We start from the raw sequence: 17,159 nt of genomic DNA, 5'->3' as shown, positions 1-17,159 counted from the left end.
GGTGTACTAGTATAGCAGTTGAGGGCTAGTGAGGGAGGAGAATATGTTTAAGCTATAGCTCTCAAAGTAAGTATCCTCGACCCTAAATCCACTGATAAGTTCCAGTCATCACAAAATAAAATATAATTCCCATATTATCATCCATTCCTATTCACCATACCTGGCCACCTCTTGATTCTCCTCATGTCATTCTTTCATGCAGTACCCTTCTTCCTGTGTCCAGCAAAAAATCTTTAGGATACATTGTTTATTAGAAGTGATAGAAAATACACCTAAATGAGACTTAAACAATAATGAAATATATTGCCTCATGTGTTGGAAAAGTCCAAAGGTATACAAAAAGTCAAGGCTTGTTTGAGTGGGTAATATTCATCAGTATCATGAGATTTTTTTTACTCTTTTTTATCTACATTTAATGGGGTCAATTTCATCTTATTAAAGTCTCAATACAGATGATAATTTACTGATAACATTCCCAGAAGCTGCATGCTCCATCATCATATTTTTTCACGTCATTGGCATATCTTGGGCAATTTTGGCTAGTCATACTGGCTTATATATGCATTTCTGAATAAATCCTAAGACAACTTGACTTGGACCCATCAGTCATCCCATCCTCATCCCATTTTTTACAAGTATTTTCTAGTTTAAAATGCCATAGTTGGAATGTGCAAGTCTGTAAGGAAGAAGTAAAAAACACATTCTGAGGCTACAAGCTATTAATATATCTAGCATGATCAGCACCTAACTTGTCCATGTAGTCAACAAATGTTCATAGAAGACCTTCAATGTTCCAGGTTTCCTGTCAGAAATGGTCTTAGGCTTAAAGGACGCCAAAGCCTGGCTGGGAGGAAGGACAACTATAGAACAATTTAATCCATGCTGTGACAAATATGAGTGTGGGGTACACTATGAGTCCAGAGAAAAAGGCTTCTACTCTGAAGCCTGGAGGTTGGTGCAGGCACAGAGGGCATTCTGGGGGGAGATGAAGCTAGGCTGGGACGTGAGAAAACCAGATTTATTGATCTGGAAATATGTAAAGAGGGAAGAAGAAATGACTGTATTTGAGATGGAGAGCATAGCATTTGTGCAGGAAAAGCCATGGGAGACAGCATGTTGATTTGGGCAATGGAGTTAGTTTAGAAACACACAGGTGTCAAAAACAAGCACACTTGGACATAGGCATACATGAGCAGACCATGGGCAAGTTCTACTGCTTGGTACTGTTATACTATATAAGATCCTCATCTCTGGGTTTCTGGTTCTCCATTATAAATCACTATAGTAAGACTTATAACTATATCATTACAATTGTTGTTGAAGATACATGAATTATGTGTAAAGTACTTGCATTTTGCAGTATGTAGTCTTAGTGGCCATGGTCATGGCTGAGAATACCCTTGTAGATGGACAAATATACTTATCTATTTGGGAAAGATTAGATTTGGGAAGTGAAATTCCAGGTGTCTATATAATGTACTCTTCCTGTCCCTTTGGTTTTAGTTCTGGCAGTTCAAGGCATAGAACTGTAAAGGGTGCCATTCTCTTAAGTAGAGAGCTGCTGAGTCAGGGACATTTTCCATGAGCATATCAATGTTGTAATCTCAGCATTACTATAATCACTTCTACTTAGCAATTTCCTTATCTGAAAAAATGAGACAGAATCATTTTCCCTTAAAAGTTTGTGCTTTGGAATCAGACCTAAGTGGTTTCACTCTCTGTCACCTATGATTAAGGTATATGTCTTCATGCCAAAGCCTCTTGCATGTGAAGAAATTGAGGCGTTAAGCAACCTATCTTTCTCTCTCTTTTTTCTCTCTCTCTTTCTTTCCATCTCTTTCTCCTTATCTCCCTGTCTCCTTCTTTTCTCTCCCTCTCTTTTTCTCTGCCTCTCACTATCTATCACACATACACACACACAATTGATAAAGTAGGATACTAACAACAACTACTCCTATCTCAGCTTGAGTATAAAATGAGATGGTGCTTTGAAACAATCATTACCATTACTAGCCCCAAATACAGCTTTAGCAAATTAGCTCCATCGATAATGGTGACATTTGCATTTCTGATATTTTAATAAAGATTAATTAACTAATAGGTGTGAAAAAATGTAGGGAGAAAAGACTATTGACTGATATACTATGAACGTTTTATGATTAATTTATGTGACATTGCAATTTCCACGCACACTTGCTCTTCCTCATTCTGCTTATTTTTCTCTGGAAGTCTCTTCTTAACAAAACACGTGGCATTTAATTATAGACTTTTTTATTTTTGTATTTTCCCTAATAGAATGTAAGCTCTATAAAGGGAGGAATTACATTCAGTGTTAAGTGTGTGTGTGTGTGTGTGTGTATCAAGAATAGTCATTGAAAGTAATGAGTGCTTAGTAAATATTAACAGAATAAGAGACTGAATTAGTGAATTAATGAATTGATTAATAACGGAAAAATCAAACCCAGTTCCCTTCCAGTTTTAAGGTCCTGTGATTCTGTGGTCTTTCACACATTTTACCCCCATTCCTGAATTGAAGAAGAAGATAGTGAGAATCTGTCTGCCTCCACCATTGTGCTGGCAGGGTTTCCATTGCTGTTTGTCTTTTAAGCCTCTGTGGAAATTGTCTCATCATGAGCACTATCCCCCATTATGTTCCATCCCTCAGGATCAAGTTCACGCTTTAAGATGACTGTTCTGTTTGGCTGGCATTACCAGAGTCCTGGCAGCAATGATATTATGTCCTTCTCAGCACAGATTCCTGGAGAAGACAGAGCTCCAGGCATTCACACTCTTCTTTCTACAGGTCAGCAGCAGATACATCTGAATTCTTTCCATTCCTCTTCCGATCTAGACAGAGTTTCAGATCTTTCCTCAGAAGGATTCTTTCCCTATCCATTTTACGTGTACTCCCAGAATAGTAGAGATCACATGACAGATGCATATATTATTTTCAACTGAACTAGTGCCAAGCCTTCTTTTCTGGATTGATACAACACACTAGAGGAATTCCTCCTTTAGAAGCAATTACAGACTCTCATAGGCTCTTCCTGCCCATCTGGCCACTCTTGCAGGGCCTCTCTGAACTCTTCTCGGCATCCCCACCATATGTTCTACCCCACTCTCCATCTCACCATCCTCCCTCAACTAGCTGAGCTAGTCACAGCACTGACTGCAAAGACCAACGCTGTATCAGCAACCTAGTCCAGACTCCTCAGGTCCCAACACTGAGGCAAACTGGGTGCCTCCAGCTGGAGCTCCCATAGGCCACCGTTGACCTTCAGTGTGATCACTCTTACCCCATCATCTGTTCCCTTAAGCTTCAGTCCTACCTCAGTGAGCATCTCTAACCCCAGCAGCTCCAGCCCCAGCAGCCTGAACCTGCCTATCAGCTGAGATGATGACTTTTCCCAACTCTCCAATGATTCCCATGTCATCTTTCACTGGGGTCCAGAAATGAGGATTTAGCATCCTAATTACTCATGAATGTGGCCACTGTAATGGAGCTCCCACCCCCCACAAAGGAGGGGATTCCTGGTTCCTCCAAGAGTCCATGACTCAGTCTCCAGTAAAAAGATGATAAAAGGTTGGATTTATTGGGGAAGTAGAAAGTGAACCTACCGGCCAGGGTCGCAGCCCAGACTCAGGAGCTGAAACTGCGACCACAAGTGGCCTTCCAGGCCAGGCTATAAAGGCAAACATCACATAGTCAAACCTGCCACACACAGGTGGCCAATGAGGTTATAACACTTACAGAGCATGCCAGGTCACACGCAGGTGCCCCATGGAGTTACAGTCTGTCTCATAGTATCTGTCTGAACCAAGCTATCATTCTAGTTAGAATTGGCGCACGGATTTGGTGGGGCTCACATGATGCAGGTGGACACACCTACTCATGGGAGGTCAAGGTTTAATTAACCTTGAACGTTTGTTGAACCTTCCACAACTGAGATGGTCAAGAACTTTACACAATCTTATCATAGTGAAGGGGAACTTCCCTGGATTCTGAGCAGACAGGGCACACTCCCAACCCTGAGGCTCAGAAGCAGGGGGAGAGCTTAGTAAAGATGGAGTCAGCTTCTGCCCTTTTTAATTGAGGTGGAGTAAATCTGACACCCCTCAACAGCCAAAGATGGCGCTGGCCAGATCTGACCTCCATATTGTAGCCATGAGTGTATATTGTAGCCACAGGCCCTCGTCCTGTCTCACAAACATACCCTAGGTAACTGACCTCCAAGCTTTGCCTTCCGCAGTGCATCAGTACAATGATTGCTTTAGTCTATAATTCCAATTCTATCCTGCTCTGGGTTGAAGTTGTTCTGCTTTTCAACTTGACCTGACCTGGCTATCAGCTTAACACCACTATTGTTTTCAGTTCTTTTTTCCCCACAAATTATAATTCCTTTTCTCATAGAGGGAGATTGTGATGACCAAATGATGTAATAGATGACATTTTCCAAAATGACAGTAGGTGCTCCATCTAAACAATCTCTTTGAACTCACATTTGGAATCAATCACAGATTTTGGTGGAGATTTTTCTCATGTGAATGAAGACTGAAGTATTTTTACTCACTATCCCTTTGCCAAGGCCCAAACTAAACATCCCCCACATAGTCCATCTCTGTAATGACAGATCAAGGAATCAGGGCAGTGTATATGAAACTATGTTGGCTCCCTGATGTCTCAGTCCCTAAGTGCCTGACCTACCAGAGTGTTAGGCATATATATCTCTCTATCCTGTTTCCCTAAGAGCTCTTGCCCTTTGCTGAGATGCATGCAAGAATAGGAAAGAAAATTCCTGTGCTACTGGCATGGCCAGCTTCTCTCCATCTTTCTGCAGGAGGTATTTTAGGAAAGATATCAGCTATGAGAGTTGATGAAATATGTGAACATTAAAATAAAAAAATGAAAGTGTGAATCCTGGCTCCAATTGGTTTCTTTTCTTTTCTTTTATTGGAGAGACTTAGTTTTTCTCATCTGAGGAAAACCTAGGTATAGTTACTCATTTTTTCCCCATTGGACTAGTAAAAAACGTAACTTTAAAAATAGATTCATTATCCAATATGTAGACACTAATTACTGATGTCAGGTGTGTGTGTGTGTGTGTGTGTGTGTGTGTGTGTGTGTGTGTGTGAGAGAGAGAGAGAGAGAGAGAGAGAGAGAGATAAGTGGTTCTCTGGTTCTCCAATTTAGTTAGGCAAAGGTGAATACGGGGAATGAGAATGGACATCATGTTTACTAAAGATTGCTGTCTATAAACTCAGCAGCAGTGAAAGCATCCTATTCACAGATTTACGGTCTGTCCATCAGCATACCTGTCACAATCTCCAGTAACAACACTTGTTTAATACTCCATCTAGACAAATTGGCATTAGGCTAAGCATGACCATACAAGGCCACGCATGTGCACCCAGTCTCCAGGCTACATGCAGGGTTACCTAAGGTCATGCATATGCACAATGACACAAGGTTACAAGGATATGCTGAACCAGATGAAGTGGAGTCCTTGGGAAGCCCAAGAACAGAATCCTCCAGAAGGTAGAAGTGAAAATCCCTGACCAACTCCATTTACCTCATTGCACTGTGTTGAAAAGTGGTATTCTTAGAGCAAGGGCTCCTTTTCATGCATAGTCTAGGAGCTGGAGCTCATTAATGAACCTCTGAGCCCTAGCATATTTATTTCTAAAATAGAGATAATTGCCCTGCGTACTTCATTTGGTTGGTTGTATATTTGTTTTTGGTGACTTTAGACTAGTAATGATACTACCATTACTGTTATTCATATTAATGGTAGCAGGTAGAATTATTCACCTTTCGTAATAGTCAAGGGAATGAGTAATATTGTTCTTAGAGATCCATGCCCCAGCTGGAAGCCTTAGGCAAGGCCCTTAATCTCTGTTTTTGTTTCTTCAAATGTGAAGTTAAGAGGATAAGTTTGGTGGGTGACCTGGGGACACATTACTAGAGTAATAAACATAAATAGATATGTTCAATAATGTACGTTAAATACATAAATGAATGGGTAAATGAATGAAAGGTGAAAATTATTTTATGAGGTTATAATACAAAACGTGAAAGCACATGATGTACTGTGGAGATAGGATTACATAAAAGAGTGGTTATCTGGCATGCCCTGCCCTACCCTGCCAGAGCAGCCTCCTTCATCATTCCTTAGTGTGCTCTTCTAATACCACAAATATGGTCCCCTCCACACTCAGCCCTTAGGGACAGAGCCCAGGTGGACCATGGAACGTAAGGATATTGTGGTACTAAGTGTTATGAGAAGCAGAAGTAACAGGAACAACCATGTTAGAAAGTGTTTTTGTTTTGCTCTAGTCTCATTCATCTTGACCAAGTCACCCACACTGTCTATGCCTCAGTGTGTCCAACTGGAGAAGAGCACCTACTTTTTCTGGAGATTATGAGATAAGGTGAGTTACTATAAGTAAAGCACTTACCTGTATATACTAAGTGCTATGTTGCTGTTGTTTCTAATAGCTGGACACCCTATTAATTGAAAACTAATATGATAATTATGTCCATCAAATAATCACAACATTAAAAGAAGCTCATGAAAGTTTTAAGTTTAACAAATCAATCTCTCTTCCCATCCAGAAACCACAGGTAATACTAAATGTACACATCCTCTACTCTTAAGAGTCTTCCTCAAAGCATATGTGTTTAAACCCAAATATGTGTCCATCTCTCTGTGTCACAGTGTCTCATGTTACTTACTTTTCATTTTGAGGTCTACTTTCTGTCCCCAGCTGGAATGGCAGGCCCTCTGCTATTTCGCCCTTGTCATTTACTTGACCATGTCTTAGGCAGAATTAAGTTTGGCTGTCACTGTTACAGAGAAACCTCGCTGCTACGTCATCCTTGCTGATAGATGCTCTAAAGGGCCCAGATGCTCCCCCCCCCCTCTTTTAGAGGGACTTGACCAGCTGCTGGGACTGTAGTGGGATGACCCTCCCCTTTAGGGATTGCCTTAACCACTGAGTGCTTCATCCATCAAGGTCATGTCCTTCCTCCAGTGGACTTCTGCAATGACTTGTTTATATGGAAGCATGACACCCAATCTGGGACAAGTTTGCACAGCTCTTCTAAATCTGGAGCTCCTCCCACAGTGGGCCAAGGCTGTTCTGGGGCTTGAAACAACTTACTTATCTTCAACCCTTGATTCCTTTTATCTCCTTCACAAGAATAGATTCTAGGAGCACTGGAGATCCTAAACACCATCCTGTACAATGCTCACTGTCTTGGGAGTCCACTTTGGGGGAGGTGGGGGAGGAGATCATTACCTACATTCATCTCTCTCACACTGGGAAAAGATTACCTTGCTTTCACAATCATGGTTTCTTTCAACTGGCCCTGTTCAGTTTCCTTATAGTACAAACCAGATTCCTATTAGCTATATTCCTATTGGCTATATTTTCTTATTTCTGGGTTTTCAACCCCCTAGCTCCCTATACTCAATAGACAGTTCTTTTTCCCCTTAGACATTCATTTATTCCAGTGTCCTTGAGATATGATTATACTGCATTGTGATTATTGTGAGTACTGTTGTATTGTATACTTGACCTTTGCTAAAATATAAGATTCTCATAAGCCTTGAAGTCATTCAACATAATTAAGTGAATGGCTATAGTATAATATAATGGTTACTTACCTAGCTTTTGGAACTAAACTTCTGAGGTTTACATCTTGACTGTGATGATTGCTAATCAATGATTTTGTGTAAGCTTTTAAATCCTGGGACCTACTGATGCTTGGTCTAGCACTGAGTACATGTTTAATAAATCTTAGCAGTGAATGGTCAGTATATTCATGGGATTGTGGAGAGGATTTGTCCAGCTTTGGAGTCCCTTACAGAACAAGACACCATGGGACTGAAGGCACAAATTAAATGGTGGTTTATTAATTGACAGTTCCACATACTGTCTAGCTCAGTGCCAGACACCTTCACGTAGATGCTTTAAAGAAAAAGCGGGTTGAACAGAATGGATTTCAGAGCTGTCAGGATGCTAAAATGTGGTCACCATGGCGACTCCCAGCCTAGCAATTTGAGGAAGGTACTTCCAGATCTGGTAGCTGGCACACTACAACTTCCAAGCATGTGCCATATTTTTTGTGTGTTTATCAGACAGATTGTGGGCTGTGTGTTCATTAATTAAGATGAGAGTAATTGGTCCCAGCAAGTCGTTTGCACATCAGCTTGTAAATTGTGTGCACAAGGAGACCCTATGCTTTCTTCTTTTCCATCTTGTTTCTCTGTAGCAGGTTCCTTGGCTCCTGTTTTTCCAAATCCCCAGGCCCTCATTTCACTGGAACAGTTGAAGATTAGAGGCAGAGTAGCGGTTGAAATGGAATTTCCTTGGCTTATTTTAATACTATTCTTGCCCAGGGAGGAAAAAAAATAATCCACCCTCATATGTGTATAATGCTTTAAAAATGCTTTCATGTGTGCAATTTCATATATTCCTCACTCCATCACTGGGAAATACATAGTCCTAACGAAGGTGTGAAGAACATAGGTGGTGGTGGTCCAATCTGGCTTCCGCCACATAGAAACTGTGCAATGTCAACTCGGTTGGACTTTTCCAGGTTACCTTCCTAGAGTGGAATGATGGTAGGAGGTATTTCACAGGATTGCTTTGTGGACAAAACAGAACACTGCAGGGGTTCCAGGGAGACAGCCATGGTCTTGTGGTGAATAAGCCCAGTGTATAGGTGCATACTTAGCGTCTCAGAAATATGACACATGTTCAAACTTTAGTTTTTCTGGTTCCTTATTGATAGTCTTTCCACTCCATGACCACAATTGTAGCTATGTTGGGTGGAACCATAGGCCAAGTGAGGGGAACTGTGCTTTGAACTGGACTTTAGACTCTGCAGTTTAGGCCTTTGCATTGTTCTTGGAAAGGTCATTATGTACTGGGAGCCTTGCTTCTATGGAACACGTCCTCTGATTTTTCTCCACAACAAGTCTAGTTTGAAGCTACTGCAATGCAGTCACTTTTTCTTGCATCACAAGATGATTTTTATGCTCTTCAGTTATGGTTCCTGCCAGTGCCAGACTATTTCCACTCTCTGTTGTTTATAGCATTGTAACTCCAGAGGAGCCCAAGGCTCTGCTGCTTACTTGACTTCCTATCACTATTTTGTTAAGAACATGTCTGGTTTCTAGAATGGATCTCTTCTGACATATTTCTACTGAGGAAGCAGAGACCATCCTGTTTTATCCTTCTCTGCTGGGCAGAGTGTACAGAGCCTAATATATGTTAATCTTATGAGCAGTTCTTGCTGCATGGATGACTGGAGTCCAATAGTCCATCCATAGATTATGGGTTACTATGCCAATTGTTTAGGATGTAGCCCTTTGGGACTTCTTTTTTTTTTTTCTTTTGCCAGTCCTGGGCCTTGAACTCAGGGCCTGAGCACTGTCCCTGGCTTCTTTTTGCTCAAGGCTAGCACTCTACCACTTGAGTCACAGCTCCACTTCTGGCCGTTTTCTATATATGTGGTGCTGGGGAATTGAACCCAGGGCTTCATGTAGATGAGGCGAGTGCTCTTGCCACTAGGCCATATCCCCAGCCCCCTTTGGGACTTCTTAATTCTCTTGCTCATCCATTCCTATGTGCTTTTCTTGAGACAAAGTGTTGCTTTGTAGCTCAGGCTTGTCTGGAAGCCTAGTGCTTGCTATCCTTCTACCTCAGCCTCCTGAGACCTGGAATTTCAGGCACATTGCACCACTCATTTGTGTGACTTCTTGACATGTCTTGCAAATGACTCATTAGAATCTGATATAAGTTCTTCTATACCCATCATCCCCAATGTCCAGAGTTACTGGGATTAGTTACTACTCATCTCAGAGTTATAAGTTACATGATATTGGGAGACTTACTCAAAGCAGAAAGCCCACTGATGCCTAGGGAGGAAAGGTACTTTATTCCAGGCCCACTATTATACAACCCACTTGAGTATGGGTCCTGGGATTTTATCAAAACAGCCACTGTCTCCTTAGTACTCCTGTATCAAGTGTGCACCTGGGCCTAGTTCCCATGTATTTTCTCCATGTCTATGGATGTTGTAAAGAAACTGAGTGGTGCAATGTAACATAGATGATTCAAGCAAGAATCTGAGATCGCTGTAGGGAAGGGCTTTGAGGCAGAGACACCAGCTGGAGATTTCTGGCATATTGGAGACAGATGGCCAAGGCCTTCCCTAGAAGACTTTCCTAAGCTGCCTGCCATGTGATTTTTCCATTTAATATAACTGAGAACCATGTGCAAAGCAATGCAGTAGAGAAAAAGGACCTGGACAGGAAAAGTTAATCCTTGCTTGACAGTGTTAGGCCTGTGATTTTAGAATAAACCTTGTGGCTATATCATCGGAAGTTCTATTTCCTATCTGAGAAACTATTAGTGTTTTTATATAGCAGTGAAGGGGAGATAGATAAATAGATGGATGGTTGGATAGATGGATGGATGGATAGATGGATGAATATTTTAAGAAGAGAATGTTTCCTTGAGTGAAATGGCTTCTGATTCCAATGAGAAAAATTAGTTCTAGTCCAAGAGTAATCATGAGTGAAATGAGACAAATTATTTTATTTCTCTTTTTGGCCTCAGTTTCCTTCCTATTTGAAACAGATGTAAGGTTAAATGGACTTTAAACTACTAAATTAACTTAATGTGTGGATAGTTAAATGAATTATATAGAAAAGATATCCTTTTTCTTCCTTAGGAAAGGCAATTTCCTTATGAATACTTTATTTTTGTCAGATATTTACCCTAACTAGGATTAATCTGTCTTTTGTTGTTATAATAAAATACCTGAGGCTGGGCACTTATTAAATATAAGAAGTATATTTAGCATATAGTTTTAGAGGCTATAATCCCAAGAATAAATGGCTTCTGTGTGGTCTTTCGTGAGAATCTCCCTAGACCCATCACAGCATAGAAAAGAAACAGAGAAAATGACCATAGGCAGGAGAGGCCAAGTGAGTGGGGTTGCCATGCTTTGTAACAACCCACTCTTTTGAGAATTAATTCAGTCTTCAGGAGAAGTATTAATCCCTTGCAAAGGAAATGATCTCTCATGATTTTGTCACCTTGCACCAGGTCCCAGTGTATGTAAGTTAACTAACACATTAGAAACCAGGTATCCCGCATATGAACCTTTGTGGGACAGCCATGAACCATACCTAAACCATAGCATGGAGCTCAGGTAACTGTATATTGCCTTAGGAGATGAAACAAACACCTTGGGTTGGCATGTTCCTGTGTATAAAGGAATGAGGTCAGTGAGGATGCTCCAGAGCCTACTGATGACTCCAGCATCCTCTGCCCCAGCTACTGGTCCTCTCCTCCATTTAAGGAAGGGATAGAACCAAGGAAGATCAAGCTTCCTTCTCTCCTGCTTATTATTTTTTTTCTTGCCAGCAGCCCTAGCAGGGAGGCACGCAGCCCCTAGCTTGGCAGCCTTCCCTAAACAGTGGCCTCCTGCAGTTAGAATGTGGCATCCTCCTGTTCAGAAACCAGATGCCCTACACTGGAATGTGATATCACGGCAGGAGGAGTGTGCTAGCAAAGGTAATCAGGGAAGAAGCTGCCCAGGCTAATGTCATTTTATCTAACAGCCCAGGGCTCCTGGCCAGGGTCTCAGGATTGGCAGTTTATCCTGGGACCTGTGGGTGTTCATTTACATAACTGAAGACAAGCTGCCTGCTGTGCTCACTCTCAGCCCCACAGAGGGTGGGAAGAGGCACTGGGAACAGGGTCCTCTGAAGGACTCTGTCCCTTCCCAAGCACCTGCCTTTTCTCACTTCTCTCCTTCATGGGATAATTGCTTAGTGGCTTTACCAGGTGAGAAAAATGGCTCCAAAAGGTAAAGTGAGTTCTTTAAAAATACACAGCAAGGAGAAGGAAACCCAGAGTGAAAAACTGGTCTGTGGTCTCCACCTTCCTGGCTCTGTAGCATAGATCATGATACAGAAACCATGAGCATGATTCTAGCTGACTTCCTTACCTTCCCCTTATCTTGGAGAGCTGAGCTTTGTCCTTCCAGAACTCCAGATCCAGCCATGGCATCTACTGAGGGAGCTCTGCCTGCCCAAGAGTACAGGCTCCTTAAGCCCAGACCCAACCTAATTTAGGTCCTTCCCAGTCCTTTGTCCCTGAATTGTTTTCCCCAATAAAGCCCAGTCTCAGGAACCCCAGGGTAACCATGTCCCCCCTGAGCTGAGTGCTCTGCACAGCCGGGCTAAGGCCACTCTCTCAAGTTGGTGCATCTGCCTTCTGCACCATAAGAATTTCTTCTCCTCTGTCAGTAAGAAAGCATTCTCCATATGCACGCATGCCCAGAAAGTCCTGCTGTCACACTCCTGAGTTTTGTCATAGTGACATAACATAGGGACTGTCAGAGGAAGCCCTGGAGTCAAACTTCTGGGGTTCAGATCCTTTCTCAGTCTCTTCCCAGCTTTGTGGCCTAGGGCAATTATATAACCTCATTGTGACTTCATTGGTGCTGACATAATGAATACCTATCCCATTAGACTACTGGGAGGACAAAAATGATGATAATAAAGTCCTCTATCTGGTACTTGGGACTATAGTTTTTACTTGTCTGCACCATTAGACTATATGTTCCTTGAAGTTCAAGACTCTGCTTAATTTACCTGTATACCCACCCCCAAGAATTCCTAACATGGGGCTGTGATACACACACACACACACACACACACACACACACACAGAGAGAGAGAGAGAGAGAGAGAGAGAGAGAGAGAGAGAGAGAGAGAGAGAGAGAGAGAGAGAGAGAGATACATGTTTAACTCCAGGGTGGGGAGACTGGCCCACAAAATAATTTGATACATCATGGGCTAGACATAGTTTCTTGTTGGCTACCTGCATCCATGTATCTGTTTTGATAATTTTATAATGGTCTATAAACAATTATATAAATATCCAAATAGTTCTTGGCAGAAGAAGTGCTCTCAACCTGTGGAAATAAGGAATATAAATAAAGAGATGGTCAGGATACATTTTTTTAATTTACTTTTTGTTTTATTTTGTTACTCATTTGTATGTAAGTTTACCTGTTTGGGAGAGGGGAGGGGAAAGCACAGAAATAGTGAGACAAATGGTAAAGTGATTCTCTCCAGACATTATGTTCAAAATAAAATACACAACTTGGGGGGTGGGCAGAAAGAAAAATGGGGAAAAAACAAGGGAAGAGGTGACACTGTTAAAAAAGAAATATACTCATTGCCTGGCCTATGTAACTGTAAAACATCTGTACATCACCTTCTGCAGTAAAAATGAATTTAAAAAAGAGATGATCGGATTTATGGTGGCATTGAAATATGTGTATCCTGCATAATCAAGTGGTAACATTAAGGGTAGAATTTGCTAGAATGTTTATTGAGTGGTTGCTCTATTTTTATTTTTATTTTATTTTATTTATTTTTTGTTTGTGTGAGTGTGTGTGTTGTTATTGGGGCTTGAACTCAGGGTCTGGAACTCTTTTTTCTTTTTTTTTTCCCAGTCCTGGGGCTTGAACTCAAGGACTGAGCATTGTCCCTGGATTCTTTTTGCTCAAGGCTAGCACTCTGCCACTGAGCCACAGAGCCACTTCTGGACTTTTCTATATATGTGGTGCTGAGGAATAGAACCCAGGGCTTCATGTATACGAGGGAAGCACTCCTGCCATTAGGCCATATTCCCAGCCCCTGGTTGCTCTATTTTTAAACACTTGATTAACTAGTTCATTTGTCTCAACAACACTCTAAAGTAGTTACTGTCATTTTCATCATCATATTGATGAAAAATGTGAGGTACAGCGAACTTCAGGGAATTGGTTATGACTACACAGCTAGGATATGACAAAGCCTGGCTCAGAGTCCAAGCCAGAAGAGTTCCAAGAAGCAAGGCAATAATTCATAGACAGTGACTGAATATCAGAGCCAGGGTAGGGTGATGGAGGTACAAAGAGGGCAGGGCAATATGTAGAGTAAGCAGGGTGGGAGGGCTGAGCACTTCAATGCAAATGACTCTGAAACATTCTTTTTCCCCACTCTGCAAGCCAGTCCAATTTTCTTTAACATATTAAGGTAGTGCAGGTGGCCACAGATATAACATGAGAAAAGGAAGATGGATAATGAGTCCTCCTTTTGCTTTTCCATAGGTTCTTTACGTCTAATGAATTTTCTGACATACAATGTATATTTAATATATGTCAGTTGAACAAATGAATGCATAAATAAATGAAAGAATGTGATTTCAGAGGGATTTTGGAATTCAGAAGCATAAGGCATGTGCTGGATTTCCACTTTTGCAACTTGTTTAAACCACTTCACTTGTATGGCACAAAACCCAAATTGATGGAGCAGACCCACACCTTCCTAGGATGAGACTTTCCATATCCAAGAAGCCGGTATCTTTCCTGTGCCATCCTTGACAATCCTGCACTTGAGCCCTAGTGGGTGGCATAGCTGTGAGTGGCAAAGCCTCCATTGTCTCAGTGCTGAGCAATGACCAACACCTGGATTCCATAGCACCATCTTAATTAACTGGGAAAGAGGTTCAAGGCCAGCCAAAAGTTCTTCTACCATGCAAGAGATGAATGTGACAGGAGAGAGTAAGAGTGAGCAGCATAAATGAATGGAAGACTGGGAAACAGAAATCATGTAGGGGAAAGGGGGAGAAGGGAAATGAGGGAGAAGGTATATTGTACACATTGTACAAGAAATATACCCACTGCCTTATGTATGAAACTGTACTCCCTCAGTACATCACTTTGACAATAAATAAGTAATTATTCAGAAAAAAAGAAATCATGTAGGATTTACAGGTAGAAAGACAAAAGTATACTAGTCAGGATGCCAAATACAATGCAGATTGGCTGCTGGGTATCTCAGCCTCTGTTTCCATCACAGCTTACCTGGAAAATGGGACAGTCATAGGATGTACCTTCCGAAGTAATAGGTTAGAATACATAAGCTAATACAAGTTAAATGTGTGGAACAGTGTTGAGCTCATCATAAGTACCCACTGAGTGGGTGCAAGAGTGCATGCCGGGTACCCTGAGTACCAATGAACATATGATGGATTGGGCCATGTTGTCTTCATAAACCTCACAGCTCAACAGACAGGAGAAAGAACCACTCACCTAGCAATTATTTACCAAGTACAGTGTTCTCTGATGGAATAGGAATCAGGTTGGGTAAGAGCAGAGGGAGGTCAGAGCTCCGGGTTTATGAAATATGTGATCCATCAGGATCTCAGTAGGAAACAGATGGCACACCCAACTTAGGGTAGTTTAGGAAGGGCTTAATGAAAGGGTAGAGCAGAGTTCCTGGCTATTACCACTTATGCACCTAGAAGTGGTGAGTAAGAGAGCAAGTAGTGGAATGCAAAAACCAAAGTCAAAAATCCAGAAGTGGAATGATGGCTCAAGTGGTAGAGTGCAAACCTTCAGCAAAAAGAAGCTCAGGTAGAACACCCAGACCATGAATTAAATCCCCAGAACTAGCAAAACAAACAAAAAAGCAAAAGTCCTGTGAAAAAGCCACTATGTGAAGAATAATGGGTTTGGATGAGGGTATAGCCAGCCAAAGGAATCACATAAAGCAGGAATGAATGAGTCAGCTCTCTGACTTCTTTCAGGTCTCTTGCTGGGAGTGACAAGCCTATTCTATCTGGAAACCAGATGGCCAGAGAGACTATGGACAAGGTTTGTAGGGACCTGCCTACTACACTCTGAGCTAATAAAGAGGGGGATTTCATTCTACAGAGATAGACAAAAGCCATTTTGTAATGGAACACTGATGGAGGTGGAAAATGAGAATGTTGCACGGTGATGTAAAAGACAATGTAATCCTCCATAATGAAGAAGCCTGCACTATATGCATTCAGATCACTCAGCACCTAACAGTGTGCCTTTGGTCATACAACACCTGCCTCAATAGGTGAGTAGGCAAGATAATTATAACAATACATAATTAGAGTATGAGTCAAGTACCTGACAGGGCTTATGGCACACGTAGTAAATACTCAACAAGCATGCACAACAAGCATGCATCAACAACTCTTGTTATTCTTTCAACAGCATTGAATAGTAGACTATTGTAGAGTGGCCTCTTTTGAGGTCTATGTCCAGCAATTCTTACTATATGGGGTATTAGTTCATTTATTTGTACATTCATCCACCCAACATGTATTTACTGAGCACCAAATGTAGGCACATCACTGATCTAGCTGTCCTGGTGAATAAAGCCAATGAAGTTCCTTGTCTTATGGAGTTGCATTCTTCTGGAACAAAATAGGCAGGAAACAAATAAATAAGGACCCTGTATAGAGTTCTGAAGATAATGGATACAGACAGAAACAAAGCTGACAATATGGAATTAGGCGTAAGAGAGGAAGGGGATTCTGGGGGTGGGTAAAAAATGGAAATATGATGGCATGCCAGGGATATTTCAGCAGAGATTTGGAGTTGAAGGAGAGAACTTTCTGATACCTGATGAAGAGGATTCCAGGTAGAAGGAAAGACAAGTGCCCATGGGCAGAGGCATACCTGGAGCATCTGAGAGGCAGCAAGAATGTGGCATGGTAGAAACTGAGTGTGATGAGGGGTGAACGGGAGCCAAGTGTGCAGAGCGTACAGCCTTGAGAAGGCTGTGTGTTGCAGGACACACTATTCTCTCTGTGAAATGGGGAGAAGCAACCTTATGGTGTTCTTCTCCTTGGAGAGTGATCTATTGGTTTGCAGTACAAACATGAGTTCACTTGGAAAGTCATTAAGGTTGAAATAACTCTATGCTTATATTGTTCAGCAGGTGTGCTTTAGGCTCCCTGTTGCTGTGGGTTACGACTGCCTGTGCCCTAGTGCACGCAGCCCTGACATACCATTGCCTGAAAGTAGGTTGTTGTCTTTTACTTGACCAACCCTCATCACTCCCTGTGCCTCTCCAACTCTGGGGCCTGCTGTTTCTAACAGCAGCTCCCTGCCCCACTGTGTTCTGTGCCCCACACTTCCTCTGGAATTATACACCAGTAATTCAATGGCCTCCTATTATCCTATAGGCAATAAAGAGTTTCTGGAAGTTAGAAGAAATAATGTGCTTTTTTTTCTACTGTCATCCATGGTTCTTATTAAA

This window comes from Perognathus longimembris, chromosome 7, assembly GCF_023159225.1.
Source record: "Perognathus longimembris pacificus isolate PPM17 chromosome 7, ASM2315922v1, whole genome shotgun sequence".
Taxonomy (NCBI): domain Eukaryota; kingdom Metazoa; phylum Chordata; class Mammalia; order Rodentia; family Heteromyidae; genus Perognathus; species Perognathus longimembris.
Note: the sequence above shows the minus strand (reverse complement) of the source record.